The sequence below is a fragment of the Leptinotarsa decemlineata genome, unplaced genomic scaffold (assembly GCF_025532065.1).
Source record: "Leptinotarsa decemlineata unplaced genomic scaffold, Ldec_3_MD MMD2_tig00000035_RagTag_RagTag, whole genome shotgun sequence".
Lineage (NCBI taxonomy): Eukaryota > Metazoa > Arthropoda > Insecta > Coleoptera > Chrysomelidae > Leptinotarsa > Leptinotarsa decemlineata.
This window is the reverse complement of record NW_027412540.1, coordinates 23,335,582-23,348,741: the sequence shown is the minus strand read 5'-3', so window position 1 is coordinate 23,348,741 and position 13,160 is coordinate 23,335,582. Positions and strand designations below refer to the sequence as shown.

General features: G+C 34.1%; 1 protein-coding gene across 2 annotated transcripts in view; it reads right to left on the bottom strand.

Annotated features, from left to right (window-relative positions):
• LOC111511806 (proton-coupled amino acid transporter-like protein acs) overlaps positions 1-12,661 on the bottom strand; it is a 48,547-nt gene extending 35,886 nt beyond the window's left edge. Inside the window, exon 1 of one of the 2 annotated variants that reach the window (XM_074172045.1) lies at positions 12,519-12,661. The gene's annotated coding sequence lies outside the window, so the exon portion shown is untranslated. Of the gene's footprint in view, positions 1-1,026; positions 1,218-12,518 lie in introns of those variants that run through there. The other variant, XM_023167826.2, reaches the window with a different exon arrangement.
• Between the last annotated feature and the right edge of the window lie 499 nt (positions 12,662-13,160).

Genomic DNA, 13,160 nt, shown 5'->3' with positions numbered 1-13,160 from the left:
AAGTTAACAAAAGTTTCTGTGAATATCTTTGATATTATAGAATTGTTCTCATTATTTACCTAGGTGATTTTTTATTATCATTATTTACCAAGGGTGAGAAATATTGATTCTCGTTAGGGAATGGAGTAAATAATGGCAATTTCTCAGGTTAGTAGTGAAAAAACAATCTTACGGTACATTATCTGCATGTAACTCCAACGGTATAGGCAGCGCACGCCAACGTAGCTTTCAGGGATCAATATTTTTCCGACTTATCGTTATATTATGACCAAAACTACATGAAACCTTTGTAAATTCTAGCCTTGATGTTATTCTAATATATAAGCTGTATTTAGGTAAAGTTTCATCTAAATCCGTTCAGTCGTTTAGGCGTGAAAGAGGCACAAACATACATACATACACATCATCCTAAGAAACTTTCACATTCATAATATTAGTATAGATATTAATTTTTTTGTATTCATTGTTACTGTTTCATTCCCATTCAATACTAATTGCTCAATTCTTCTGGTTGGCAGTATTTTTATCATTTTTAATATTTCATTGTTTTTTTTTCTTTTTTGTAAAAGTTTCAAATCTGTTTATATTTTTGGACACTGAAATTCCGAATCTCTAATATTATCAACTACATTTGAACAGAATTATATAAAAACGTGTTGACATTGGAAATATGGATTTTCTCATTTCAAATACGTATTCTTAATAATCAAATGATTGATATGAAATAATATGAAATTCAAAAAGTTTCAATGTATTTTCATTTCGAGTTGTCAGGTATGCCCGTTATATAATTTCTATTCTAACTTTAACTCAGTGGGGATTTCTGCAACCAAATAATGTTTTTGTTTTATTTTGGCAGGGTTCCTCCAAAAAGTAATCATAAGAACAGGAAGTACTTTCTACAGTTGTATATTAAAAGCATATCATTAAAATGTAGCGAATGGTATAAAACAATGTCCTCCGATACAAACGTTTATTGTCGACCTAAATTAACACAAATTACTCTTTATTGTTCGTGTACATTACCAATTGATGAAACCAGCACGCCAGTCACCCATACACACTTATCCAGGAAAACCGTCGACTTATGTAACAGTATTCGAGATGTCAAGCAGACTAGACCCTTCCGGAGACTGATGAACGTAACTCTCATTCAGCGCCAAATAACTTATTGGATTGTTGCTATAGCTGTTGTTTTCTGTCTTCCACTAACACACTACTTATTCAACGGACGTAGTATTAAACTGATTTTAATAGATGCAGGAGTTTTTTTTAATGTTAGGTCAAAGGTATGGTTCGATTATTTTCAATACTGGGTGTTTACTAACCGTATACGACTGGGGATTTTTGATAGTATTTACAAAATTTATAATTTTGAACGGGACAAATAACAATGTTCGACAAAATCTTGGTGTTACATCACTTGTCGCCCAAAGGTCGCTACTAACTTTTTTCAAATGGAAAAAAGGGGGTCTTTTGATAACTCTTCTGATAACTTCAATTCTCTATCCGAATTTTTTTAATTTTTGAAAATCGTATCAGTCATTCTTGAGTAATCAATTGTTTCAGGGTCTCTTATTCAAGTAGATCCTCTGCAGACCCCGGTTTCGAGGTATTGCCACTCGTCAGTACAGAATAATTTCAGTGTGGTCCTAAACATCTGCGAGACTAGCCTCTGTGAGGAATCTTGCATAATGAGATATCTGTGTATGACCAACTAATGCCGCAAGTCAAACTCCTGATCTCTGCAATCAAGCATGGCTTTCTAGCAAGTAAGTATACTGTATCGAATCCCTGCAGTATCAAGCAGACAGAAAAGGACAAGTTGACGTTATATACACAGATTTTGCAAAGGCCCTCGACAGAATTAGTCATTCCACCTCACTTAGAGAAAATAGCTCAAATGGGTTCAAATCTCTCACCAACTCAACTTCTACGCTCTTATTTGGACCAGAGAACCAATGTTGTTTTTTATAACAGATTTACAATACAATACAATACTTTATTTTTCCTGAGCCTTTTTACAAGCATGGAAATCGTCATATACACAGTAAAGATTGGAGTTGAAAAATATCAAGTGATAAAATATGGAACATACATAAAAAAATTAAATCAATAGTAGATGTAGGAGATAATTATTAAAACAAATACATTGTATAAACAGTAAAATATTAACAAGCAAACAATCGTGATGTCAAGCAGCCAGAACAGCTTGAAAATATTCATCAAGTGAATAAAAGGCATTTTTGTAGAGAATATTTTTAACGCTATTTTTGAAATTAATTGGATTTGAAAGTTTCTTAGTGAATGTTGGAAGTTTATTAAATATTTTTATAGACATAACATGAGGTCCATTTGATACAGGTGTTAATTTGTGTACAGGATCTATCAGATTATAATTTTGCCTGAGAGTATAACCAGCAGCTATGCGGATAGTATCCCTTTGCTGAAACTCATGGTAATGGTTCTTAATGTAAGTGACACAATTTAAAATATACATAGATATCACAGTTCAAATTTGTAACTCAGTGAATAACTGCTTACAATAATCACCATATTTTTTAAAACACATGGTTCTTAGTATCTTTTTTTGAGCAATCAATAGATCATTCAATTTGCTGCTGTTACCGTAGCAGACTAAGCAATAATTTAGACTTGAGTGAACATAGGCATAGTAGTAAAACTTAATAAAATATTTATAGGGACAGCATTTCTGAGATTCCAAATGACGAAACAATGCTTGGAAAATTTTATAGAAATAGAGTCAATATGATCATTCCAGGATAATTGGGAGTCAATGTTTAACCCTAAGAATTTGACTGGTTTTTTCTGCACAATAGATTTAGTATTATCTGTAACTAATATACTGCAGTCCATTTCTCTAAGCGAGAAAACTGGTATTAGATTTATTGCTATTCAGTACGAGGCCGTTTCTGGCGCAGTAATTAAGCATATTAGCAACTGCAATATCAGCCTGATCAGATAACCCTTCACAAGAAGAAGAACTCAATAAGAAGGACGTATCATCAGCAAACTGTACAGTTCAATGTTGTTGATTAATATTAGAGATGTCGTTGACGAATAAGAGAAAGAGAGTAGGACCCAGGACACTACCTTGGGGAACACCTGTTGATATGTTACGATTTACAGAATGATATATTCCAGATTTGAGCCTAACCTTAACAGATTGTGATCCGCCAGTCAGATAAGTCTTAATCCATTTAAGATTTTGCCCGCGAATTCCAGTATAATAAAGTTTATCGAGGATAAGTTGATGGTAGACGGTATCAAATGCACGTGACAAATCAAATAGAATACTGATCGATTTTTCGCCATTTTCAAATTTGGATAAACCATGATTGGCCAGAGAAAGAGTAGCATCTTAGGTGGATAAACCAGATTGGAATCCATATTGGCTCTTTGCGAGTAGGTTATACTTTTTACAGAAGGATACAAGTCTGATGAGATAGGATTTTTCGAAAATTTTTGAAAATGAAGACAGCAATGCAATACCTCTGTAGTTGGAGATTAAGTGCTTATTACATTTCTTGTGAACAGGAACAACAATAGCATGTTTAAGACACAAGGAAAATGAACCCTCAAGGGAAGAGATATTAAGCAGGTATGTAAGTGGTTCAATGATTAGTTCAGCAGCATACAACAATACTCTACCTGGTAATTCATCAATGTCACTAGAGTTCTTAGACGATATGGACTTGATGATATCAAGAAGTTCAGTTTCGTCTAAAGGATGAAGAAAAAAGAGTTTGTTTTTATATCGTGATGATGTTCACCAGCAGGTTCAGAATCATCGATTAGAGAATTTACAGAGTCAATGAAATAATCATTAAAGACTTGAGGAATAAGAGGACCACCATGAACCCGAGTTCCATCATCAGTTTCAAAATAATTCGGAAAACAATTGCTCATATTATTGGATGTTGTATTCTGTCTAATTATATTCCAGGCAACTTCAGATTTGTTATCAGCTTCAAGGAATTTGTTACTGAAATACTCTTTTTTTGAATGGTCAATTTTTTTTCTATGATTCTTCAACATAATTTCGTACTGCTCAATAACGATTTCGTTAGGAATCACACGTTAAAAGGTAAGACCTCGTTAGTCCTTGGCTCGCACAAGTTTCTCAACTTCTGAGAGTTGTCGTTCGTATGGGGGCGACAGCTGATTAACGGAAAAAACAGATCACATTTAGTTCTGTTCAGATTGAAAACATCACGAAGAAATATACCTTCATTGATGATTTCCTTGGTGATCCAGGGTTTGCCTTTAGGAAGGTGGGTGTTGCTGATTTTACGTAAAACAGGCGGAAATGCTTTGTCATGCAGATTGAGGTATGAGGAGTATAATTTGGAAAATTCAGTGTCAAACTCAGTGTTGTTTTGATATACGAAGTCCCAAGATTGCGTCTGCACCATACATCTCACCATACGGTGTGCCACAATATCACCAATGATAGTTTGTCCAAACTATAGTTTGGACAAACTATCATCAAAATATCAACTTTTCATGAATTGAGAGTACTGATGTACTTAATTCCAATTAAGGCTATGTTTTGGACCATATTTAGCACAATTTATTTTTTATCTCGAAAACAGATAGAGATAGGTATAGGACATTATCAACAAAAAAGTATTCAAATACCAGAGCGATTCCAAAAATGTATTATTATATGGGCTGTTCCATTTAAAAAATAAAGTTGCTAGGACTTTTTGATGGAAGTGGCAACGCCGTAATGCTGAAAATATTTTAGTTCGATAGAACAGGTAAGGAAATGTGAGGAATTTTCAGAAAAATCATGCTTTGCGTTTTCGAGAAACGTCTAACCTACCATCGACCGTGAGTCACGCTGTATATCCCGTAAATGGATTCATCCGTTGAGCAATAAATTTTGTTTTTCTTCTTTTCTAAAAAAATGTCTGTCGGATATAATTCAATATCCAGCGTGGTATTAGCCGGGGAAGTAGTTGTTTTTTGGCAGACGTTCATCAGACCCTACTGTGTAGGTAGTTGGGAGCGATTAATATTTCGAAATTCATTTCTAAACATTTATTTCCTGATCTATAGTTACTTGAAACTTTTTTGGGAATAGGCTGAACGCGAGCAATCTTCCAACAAGAAGGAAAAACCCTTTCCTTGTAGGACAGGTTGGAAAGTCTGCAAAAGGATACCCTTCTCAATTGCATTCTCATTCTTCTGAATGAGTTTTTGCAGTCTCGCTGGGTGTTGAGCTAGCCTCAGATACTGCTGCATTTTGGTATCTCTTAATGCGTCGATAAAGGCATATACTCAATTCTTATGAGCCTCTGGAATGTGCCCAATCGTTAATTGAGTTGAATGTTCGTGTAATCCAAAAAATTAATGGACAAATCATATCAAAAGCTTTCGATGAGCCAAAATGATGATAAGAAGAATATATTTGTTTTAATGAATTTCTATTCATACACACTTTTTCAGGAGGGTGTTCATTATCATACTGTTTTTTGTGAACAATGATATTTCAGTCAGAACAATAAATTAACATCTGCAAACGAACACCAAAAGGAAGATCTCGAACTAGCAGTATTCATATGAGAAGGAAGTCAGTGAAAACGGTTTCCTTCTGTAAAAGTTTTCAGCAAAAATAGTCAACTGTCCAATATCTTCATAACTTTACAACCTAAAAGTTATTTGCAATATTTTCTTTGGGCTAGACTGTTTTCACATCACTTTTATTTTGTGAACTCTCCATAACTTACTAATTAAACACATCAATTCGCTTTGTTTACTGGAAACTGTTTGTTTCGTGAATAATACCAATTTGCTAATTGAAAAACTGGCAAACTTCCAATCTCCTTGAATATCGTAACCAAGAACTAGTACATGGAATATAAAACAAATTCGCTTACCGCTGCCTGTTCCTATATATGCTTAGATCTCTACAACGGATTCTGATGCGGTTTTTTTTAATATGGGTTTAATAAAAGTTTATATGTATATAACATACATAATATAGTATATGAACACTGATAATTTTAGAGGTTTCTAATGTGATGTCGTAAATAAACACATAATAATGATAATTTTAGAGGTTTCTAAATAAACACATTTTTCACGCTTACATTGCAAACGCTGGCTGAACCCTACGAGATTAAAAAATGTACCTACTATAGTATTGTAAACTTTAAAAGGTCTACAAAAAGTCCGCGATGTTATATGTCTATCTCTTAGGGATAACCCACAATAATCATTTTTTATCCTTCACTTTTTTACGAAGCGATTTTAAGCAATACAGCATTAATTCTTATCCAATTAAGTACCTCAAATACATTGTGCATTTCAATATTTCCCTTCACAGCATGTAATCTAAATGAATATTTTCTAAGATATTACAGATTTAAAATTCAGGAACATAGCGGTTGCGGCGGTTTTGCCGGGGGGCCGGTACCATAGGCCATAGGCTGCTTATCTATTTTTTTCAATACACCAATGACTCGGATTACAAACAATGGCCTGGCATCCATAAACTTGTAAAAAAGCCGGAAGAAATTGTAAAAAAAAATTTAAATACAAAACCCAAATGAATTTACTGCGCATTGTTTCCGCTACATATAACTATGTTGAAAAGGCATGGGAATTGGAGATCATCAACAATTGCCGAAGGTTAAATTGAAGAGTATATAGCTGTAAAAACAAATGTTGGTGAAAGACTTTTCTCAGATCCCAAAAACCAAAATATCCTTGGTTGTAGTAGTACTTTACAAATGAATAAATATAATTACACGATGATGCAAAACGGATTATTGCGCCAGTGGACTCATAATGAAAAATTGTTCGCACATTGCTATAAATATCCACAACAATCATTGATATTATACAATTTTATTTGCTTATATTTTCTGTTATATTCTGTGTTTTGATTATCAATGTCAAAGTTGAATATATAATAATATTCTGAATTTTGGCGTTCTTATTATAAGTATCTGCATTCAATTATTTCCACAAAAACATACTTTGTACAGTGACTTGTTGGTCGAGTGCTCATGCAGAATGAAATAAAAAAAAACAAAGTTTTTTTTCAATGCCTAGGCATTTGTTAATGCCTAGGTTAATGCCATTGAACAAATGAAATTACAATAAAATAAAATACAAGCAACAATTTAAAATTGAACAACACAAAAAGAAATAAAAATTAAAGGATTTCAAACCAAGTTACTTCGCGACGTTTCGATTGTAAGTATCCAGAATCGTCTTCCGGTGATGACTATTTATGGGTTATGCAAGTGCTTTCACCTATCACCTTTCCGCATTACCGGTTTCCAATTGATTATTGGTTTCCATATGTTGCGTATCTCTACCCTGGCTTGGCTAAATGCGTTGTTGGACAACATATATGCGGCTTCTTTGAATTTCCTCTTAAACCAGTGTTTCTCTCTGTGGATGATCTCAGCTTGGGACCACTTGATGTTATGTTGATGAGTACAAACATGCTCTGCTATTTCCGATTTACTGGTTTCTCCTTGCTGTGTGTGTTTCTTGTGCATGGCAATGCGGATTTTCAATGGCCTCATAGTTTCACCGATTTCACCGTGAAGCAACTTGATTTGAAAATTTTCAATCCTTATTTTTTTTGTATTGTTCAATTTTCAATTGTCGCTTGTATTTTATTTCATTGTAATTTCATTTCAGGGGATTTTTTGCTATTAATTTTATTGATTCTCAAATTAAATTCAATCAAATCAAAATATACTTTATTGTCTGAAGATTTGCATATTATTGACAAAGTCCAAGAAATACAATGTGAATATAGAATAAGTTCTAAAGAAGTATAAACGTAGATATAAAAAAGTTCCAAAAATGTATAAATGAAATATAAAAAAAAATCTAAAAATGTGCAACACCACCATGTATGAAGTGGTAGAACAGAGAATGAGTTGCTAATTCATTGTTAAAAGGATTCGATAAAATACTCTTCTAAACTATAATAGGGTCTATCAACAAGTAGGTTCTTCACCGCCTTTTTTCTGTCAGGGATTTCAAATCAATTTATATCATAATAAATAATGGAAGTCCAAACTAATAAAATTTATCACCAAAATGGATATAGTTTAAATTTCCGTATCGGCGGAAAATGTTTCCTGATTTATTGAAAGCTTTGCATTTTTCACGTTTGAAGAAAAACTAGTGTGTTCTATTCGAGCAAAAAGAGTTTTGTGTACTTCGCCCTTTTTTCCAATAATTATTTTATTCATAAGCAAAATTTATAAAACCAACTTCATGACTAATTAGAATATTGAAAGATTTATATCACGCAATGAAATTTCGTGTTCAACTTTTCAGTTCTGGAGCAAATTCTGTGATTTATTAATTTTTTTTAGTGGGGGTGAAAATCCAAAAAATATCAAGAAACGAATTTTCAAATCATCAGTTCCGTTAAATAATATTTGTGAAACGTGAATCAAGATCAAATTTGTTTACATTGATGCAAATTATCATAAACTTCAATATGAGCACGTGCCGAGTCAATGAATGACAATATATTTACTATTTTTATTGATGAACGTTTATTATTCAGAATTTGACCTCGTATCCATTAAGCAAAATGTATCTCGTTGAACTACCACCAGTTGAACTCGCAATCAGATTTGAATGCAATACCAAGAAAATTTAGTTCAATTATTGAGGTATAAAGTGCCTACGTCTTGTAACGGGTCTTCAAACAAGGGCTTTCGAACTTTGACAATTGATAACGGGCAGCTTGTTGAAGCTCCATCTGTCAAATTAGTTTTGATTCATACAGTATGTTCTTCAAAATCACCGTGGACGGATATAGCATTCAATAACACGTGCAAATAATAAACCTGCCGCTGTCTGTGAGAGTGTGCAGAATAATCCAACATAGACCATAAACAACGTTCACTGAATGGCCTCTTTAGCAGTTCTTGTGGGGTTTTCCTGAGTCGCAGGTGTATAATGATAATAATAATAAATCTGTTAAAAAAATCTGTTTTTCCGTTAATCAGCTATCGCTCCCATACGAACGACAACTCTCAGAAGTTGAGAAACTAATAATATTAATAATGACTTTTATTGATGGTTGATTGGTTACAACCGATCAAATGACAGTATTCAATATCTGCGTATGATAAATCATCGCAGAGATTGCTCCAACCGTCAGAACAAAAGAAAAAGAGAAAAAAACAAAAAAAAACAGTATGCTATCAAGAACAGTGCAACAAGTATAACCAGCGAAATTAAAATACAAATATATTATTTTGTTGAGTTTGGAGAAAGGTTGATTGATTTCGACATAATTCGATTACTTGGATCTATTTAGGTATTGCAAGAAGATATTTTTTATCTTTCGTTTGGAGCTTCCTAATGGCAGAGGTTTATATTTAACGGGTAAGTGAAAGATCTGCGTAATAGATAAGTGTTATGCTGTGGTATTGTTAAATGCGTCCTGAATCTCAAGTCAAGATGGTGTACGTCAGTTCTAAAGGATATTTTTTCGAAATGGTAGGAGAGTTTGTTGTTTTAAGGAGTTTTGGAAAAAATGTTGCAGAATGAAATTTCTGGATTCCATATTCAACCAAACCACATCCCCGAACAGATGGGAAATGTGTTCCCGTTTCCTCCTATCCGTAATGAGCCTAATGCATGCATTCTGGAGCTTTTGGATTCTAAAATTGTCACTCTTCAAAAATCCCGGACCATACACAATGTCTGCGTAGTTGGCATGTGAAAGAACTAAAGCATCGCAGAGTATCATTTTACTTTTTTCATCCAGAAATGCTCTGTTGGAGTACATTATTTTCAAATTTGCTTAACCCTGTTTCAGAATTTGCGAAATGTGTGTTTTGAAACGAAGACTGTTGTCAATATATAAGCGCAAGTTTTTTGTAACTCCTTTCAAGGGAAGTTCTGTTCCATCTATTACAATATTTATGAGGCCAGAACAATGATTTCTTGCCAATGTTCTACCAAAGAGCATGACATTAGATTTAGAAGCATTAACAGATAGGCAAAATTTAGTTGACATATCGATATCGGTAATAATTTACCATTGGGCCTCATTATTTGAATTCTCGTCGAATTCCATGTACAGCTGAGTATCGTCGGCATAACAATGCATGGGTGTGAATCGCAGTGACCTATGAAATTGAGATGTGTATAAAACGAACAAGAGAGGGCCCAATATTGAACCTTGAGGAACACCTTTTTTAGTTTATATTAAATCAGATTTTTCGTTATTATACATAACTCTTTGAAAACGATTGCAAAGGTAACTTTTTAGTAGTGCTACAGCATGTATTGAAAAGCCTAGGTAGCCCAAAATAACAAAGAGGAGGTGTATGCGATCGAACGCCCAATCGAATAGCCCAATCAGAAGACAGAGTTTGTTATTATCAATAGATCTGTGCACATCATCCTCAACTTTCAGGAGGGCAGTCGTACAACTGTGGTCAGGTCTGAACCCTGATTGACACTCCGGTAATAAATATATCGAAGTAATTCAGATAATCACACATCTGCAAGTTCAATATTTTTTCAAAAACATATGAGAACGCACATAAGATGCTCATTGGCCGGAGATAGCCTAAACTTTCAGGGTTAGAATTTTTGACCAACGAAAGAACAGATCGCCTAAAATTTCGGGGTTAGAATTTTTGGCCAACGGAAGAACATTTGCTTCCTTCCAGATGGATACGAATTAGTCGATATGCAGTGATTGATGTGTGGAAGGATTTTGTGGGGCAGCAGTATAACAACATTTTAATGCTTATCGCATCAGGTCCTACAGCATTCGACTTCATGTTCAGAATAAACTTAAAGATTTCATCGTCATCAGTGGCTTTATAGGAGAAGTTGGGATTTTTTATATTATTACTCGAAAAAAATTCATAATTTCATCATCAGGGGAAAAGTTGCAGTTGGATATACTTCCAAAAAATTTGTTGATATCTTCAATTAAGCCACAAACCACAGCGGTCCTCAAATCCAACCTAACCCATACCTTCGGCCAAATTCAGCCTGATTAATGTGCCAGAGTCATGGAAAATTGGACGTTTCGTGGCAGACATTTGAACGATGTTACAATCCACACATAATGGCAGCAATTTCGAAGATATCTCTCACAGACTTTGTTTTATTTGAATTTGAAGATAGATAGAAAGCGCTTGATCTGTTTAAAAAATCTGTTTTTCCGTTAATCAGCTGCCGCCCTCATACGAACGACTAACGAGGTCTTACCTTTTAACGTGTGATTCCTAACACGGTAATGGTGATGGTAACGGTGATGGAAGACCAAATACATTATTTCGAAATAAAACTCTCAAATCTGGGACGAACCGGAGCGAACCCAATCACACACTGGATTTTATGACGAAGAGAACTTCTAGTCAGTATGAATATAACTGAAAGAAATACTCAGAGGATAAAGGTTGGAGAAAAGGGAAATCCCCATTAAGAGAAGATGGAAAAATCAACTTGAATTCATATATCCTCAGAACAAAGCTTTTCCTATTGTGAAACACAGTAAAGTCGTGTCCACATCTAAGTATACATTCTAATGTCTGAAAAAATACTCCTCAAGAAAGTTGAAAGTAAAATACTGAATCATTCGACTTTATTCATTGAAGTTTCATTTAATGAATTGTCAAAAGCTTGACATTCCATATAAACCTCAGCCAATTTGACAGGGGAAGTGACAATGTCAAGGTAATGTTGTTACATCACTGGATTGAAAGAAGAAGTAGCATTGAATGGTGATCACAGTCACCAGATTTGTCTTCGCTTGATTTCTTTTTATAGGGGTGAACTTTTCAGTTTGGCCTGTAACTATTATATTTCAGCAGATTCCTTATTGATTTAGCTCTGTTAATTTTTCAATTTGTAGAAAGTAATATACCCAAAAAAATAGTAAGAAGTATTGAATGCTCCACAGAAAAAAATTCAAAGAACAGCCCAGTTTATCCTTATTATAAATCGCTCCTTCAAAATTTGCGGGAAATTTAACGAGACAGTTTCTCGCCAATTTCTACCCGAAATTATTGATGTTTTGCATGTCTACCCTGATAGATTTAATGTAGACCAGTTTTAGAATAGAGAATTTGTATATTTTTTTCTCCTGAAGACGCCAACTTGGTTGGTGAAAAGCACGTCGAGAAAATATTGCAGTTCTGGTGTTTGGGAACAGTAGTTGTTTTGGATGAACATCTGTCTCAAAATAATAATAACACTTTCAGTAAAAATTAATCACTGAAGTATTCAATAATTAAGCTCAACTATAATAATTTTAGCACCCTTATGAAAGTAACTTTCTCTGAAAACCACGTGTCGAAATATTGAGGTTCAAATTACGTCATAAAATATTAACCCTGGAGACAATTGATATCCCTGACGCCAATGCGCAATTGACGGCGGCGTTTTCAAGAAAAACAATCAAGTCTGACGTGGAATACTTTCAATTGTTCTTGTATAAATCTAAGCTAATACGATCAAATAGCTCGGGTACTCACATAATTAACAATCAGCGTCTCAATCAATGCAAACACGTACGTTATGCACTTTCGTTTCGTAACGACACACCTCCAAAAATAGATGTAACAGTGACGTCGCCATATTGAATTCTGATTCAAAGCGTCCCGACGGTGGGGTAGCAAGAATAACCCGACAGGAGCGGACTGGCTGACTAATGGTTAACTTGGAAAAAACCAATTACCTTCCTATCATTTGCAATGATGTAAGCAGACCGCATTTTGATGATCTTGTAATCGTTACTTCACAAAACCAAAGTTTCTCAATATTATCTGTAAAGGAAATCAAATACTTAGGTGTAATCATTGATAGTAATTTGAAATGGAACAGTCACATTCTGTATGTCGTCAAAAACTACAGAGCATCCTTTACAAATTCAGATACCTTAAGAAAATGTTGTCATTCAAGCATATGAAAACACTATACTTTGCTTTAGTAGAAAGTCACTTACGTTACGATATAGTAGATTGGGGTGGGGCCCTATACTAACACACATCAAACCACTAAAGATTATCCAAAACAGATTCTTAAAGTTGATTTTAGAAAAACCTCATCGATATTCTACAGATCTTTTATATAATAAATGCGGGATCTGAGGCAACTATATTGTTTGAATGTTATAT